Genomic DNA, 3,753 nt, shown 5'->3' with positions numbered 1-3,753 from the left:
CTCACTGTAATCTCCTCCCATGCTCAAGTGACCCTCCCATGTCAGCCTCCCAAGTAGATGGGACTACAGGTGCACACCACTGTGCCCCGCTACGTTTTGTAGTTTGTGTGTGTGTTGTGTTTTGTTTTTTGTGTTTTGTTTCTTTTTTTTTTTGGTAGAGACAGGTTTTGCCATATTGCCCAGGCTGGTCTCGAACTCCTCAGCTCAAGCGATCTGTCTTCCTTAGCCTCCCAAAGTGCTGAGATTACAGGTGTGAGCCACGATGCCAGGCCAAGGAGTAATATTTATTTGACTGTTTTATTAACATCAGGCACTTAAAATAGCACATCGTAGAAGAGAAGTAAAAGATACAGGTTTACTATTTATTAATGATTTGTTATGTCAACAGAGAGCAAAAATTTAGGGATTTAGTGAGACAGCTCGAAGGGAATTGAGAAATAAAGTTGTAGAGTCAAAGTAGAGAGCAAAAGAGCATGTCCAGATAATTGATATAGGTGGGAAGTGATTGATCAGTCTAAACTCTCTTTTCTATTTTACAGAAGTATGAGCTTCTGAACATTTTGCCTTTTATCACATATGGTACCTTTGTCTTGATATTCAGCAGATTTAACAAAAATCTAAACTATTTTACTGTTGGATACATATCCCAGTATCTGCACATAATCATACTCTCCAGCAAAGCAGCTTCTAGCATGTGCAGTGGTGCATACCTGTAGTTCCAGCTACTCGGGAGACTGAGGCAGGAGGATTGCTTGAACCCAGGAGTCTGAGGCTGTGGTAAGCGATGATTTTGCCTGTGAATAGCCACTACACTTCAGCCTGGGCAACACGGCAAGACTCTGCCTGTAAAAATAAATACAAGACAGCTTCTGAGAGTATTTATTAGTAAACTTGCTTTCCCAAAACAGCTTTTGAGGTTAGTTTTGGAGACAACACTGTGCTGCTCATCACAGACCACTGTAAAGAGATCATTCTGTTTTCCTGCTCTTTAGAATAAAGCTGGCATATGAGGCGCAACCACCTAATTTTTCTTTTGTTCTTAATTTCTGATTACAGAATTCTTTTTAGGATACACATGCTTTTTAGTGCATTATGGGAAAGACTTCACTGAAGTTAATAGGATTGTATTTATAATCTCATCATGATATTTCTAATTAAAATGATGATTATTTTAGCCATTTGTACGTCTAAGTAAAATATTGTTACTGCCTTGTCATATTTGAATACTCGGGAATTTATAGAACTGTTTTTATTAGCTTTTTAAAGGATATTCTATAACAAAATATGTGTGTGTGTATTTTAATTATATAAACTAAAACTTTTGTGTTGTAATTTTTGACAAAAACTATAGCTTCAAACTATATTCTTTGAGCACTATGATTTTTAATTAAGAACATTAAAGTTCTTAGTTATAAATTTTAAAAAGCAATAAAAGTGTGATTTGTTGAGGTTATGGTTAATTTCTTTGAAAGCAATTAATAAAATCCCTTTGAAATTAGGATTTATATAGTTTAATAATTCATAGGACTGAGGTCAGTAGCATGCTGTATTTTCTGAGTTCTTTCTACATTTTAACACAGTACATTATGTATTTGATTTTTAATCTTTCACATAGGAGCTTTATCTACTTATCTCTAAGGCCTGCATGTGTCCTTGCTGTCACACACACACATATAAAATCACTTTGTCCTTATTGCTGTCCATTCCATTTTCTTCTCCCTGAGGTTGCCAGAAAGGCCTCTGGTCTAACTTGAGTAATACGCAGTCTGTTTCAGTTCTTCCTACCCTGCCCGCGTGTTTTGATGGAACACCAGGCACTTACCTAAGAATAGAAACCTATTTATTTAGGTGGTGCGAACCACGAAGGAACTGGCACCAACATATTCATTTCTCCCCTTTGCTACTTCAGGTCTTGGGAAGAGTATGCTTTTATGGACCACGTATTCCTTTCCTCTGGATGGATGTAGCTTGTGGGAGAAGCTATTGTAATAACTTCTTCTGAACCACAGCTCCTCTGTGTGGGTCTTCATCTTTCAGGAGACTCCAAACCTGAACTGTAATGGTTTCATGTTATCACCTAAATGGAATGGATGTAATGACACCCAGAGCACATGGCTCAGGCTAAGATCTTTCTTGGTAATCTTTCTCTATCCAGCTTTTCATCAGAGCAGGACTAGCCCTTCACTGGTTCCTTGACTGCAGCACTGTAAAACCAGGAGCTGAACTTCCTTCTTATATTTCTGCTTCTGCTTAAGGGCCAATTTCATAAGTGGAGGTCTGCAACAAAATAGATGTACTTAAGCAAGATAAAGCAATGGAGCTTTATCTTGCTTAAGAAAGACAGGTTTAATATATAAGGAATTTCTTCTGGCTGTTTCCCGCCGCCCCCCCCCCCCCTTTTTTTTTAAGACATTAGAGTCTCATTATGTGGCCCAGACTGGACTCTAATTCCTAGGCTGAAGTGATCCTCCCACCTCAGCCTCCCTAGTCGCTGGGACTACTGCCGCAGGCCACCATGGCTGGTTTTACTTTTTTTTGTGGTTCATGGTACATTTGAAACCAAAACATACCCAATATCTAGTCATATTAAAATTACTTTTATCTCTCTCTCTCTTAATTTGGAGAAAATAGTATTTTGTGGGAAAATTTATAGTATATAGCCTGGCATTTGCTTTACTCTCGCAATCCTATAGAATTAGAAAATTAGAATTTTATGAAATATCCTATACTTGGTGTAATTCCTTATGTTCTGTATTTTTGCTTTTCTTTCATTTAGATCTCTTTCATCTATTCAATTACTGTCATTAAAACATTATCTTCCTAGGAGAGGGGATTATTGGAAAGGGATTAAAAAAAGGTTAATGAGAAGAGATGACAGTACATATATAACTATGTGATTGGTTCTGTAAAGTATGAATGAATTATACTAATAATGGAGGTTAAGCCTAGCATAGGAATGGGATTGGAATGCTAGCAGGATGCAATGGCAACTAAATATGCAAGATGAGACCATGTTACTGAGCACACCGAAGATAAGATCAAGAATTTACATTGGATTAGAGAGGCAAAACAGTCAATTCCTCACAAGGGGAGCAAAGATGGTGACTAGTAGATATTTTTGGCAGGACAAAAAGGGAGAGAGATGTCACTAGCAGTTGAAAATAGAATAAGAGAAAGGATGAGTCACGGTATTGGAAATAATTTTGATGAAAGTCATGTTAATAGTGATAGTAAAGAGAAGAAAAACAATTTAAAGATGTTTGTATCAACTGACTTTAGTATGGCCTGTTGAAAAAAGTCACCTAACCTACTGATTTCAAATGCATTGATTTTAAGTACTTTACCTTTGTATATCAGTTTTGTTAATAACAACAATAGTAAAATGAGCTATCTACCCAAAATTTAGATTATTATGTTGATTATAACAAACATCTTTCTTTTGGTAATGAGCTTATAAAAATGAATCTAACCCCAGGAAAGGAGAAAGTATTTGTCATAGTGTTTTGACTTGTACAAAATAAGACTTTTTCTGAAACACAGAAATCCTTGACAGTTTATTTCTTTAAGATAACCAGTTTTATACAGTTTTATATTTGAAATCTTTTAAAAATGAACATTGTAGTGGAAAAGAAGTCACAAGTCACTTTAGGGTATGGAAAAGTGTGGAACAGGGGCATAAATATTACCAACCAGCACTTCTGTGGGCAGTCTTCCCACATCCAGTGAGGCCCCCTAAATCACTGTCTACTTCCT

Source organism: Piliocolobus tephrosceles, chromosome 2 (assembly GCF_002776525.5).
Source record: "Piliocolobus tephrosceles isolate RC106 chromosome 2, ASM277652v3, whole genome shotgun sequence".
NCBI lineage: Eukaryota > Metazoa > Chordata > Mammalia > Primates > Cercopithecidae > Piliocolobus > Piliocolobus tephrosceles.
The sequence above is the reverse complement of the archived record's forward strand: the minus strand, read 5'-3'. Positions refer to the sequence as shown.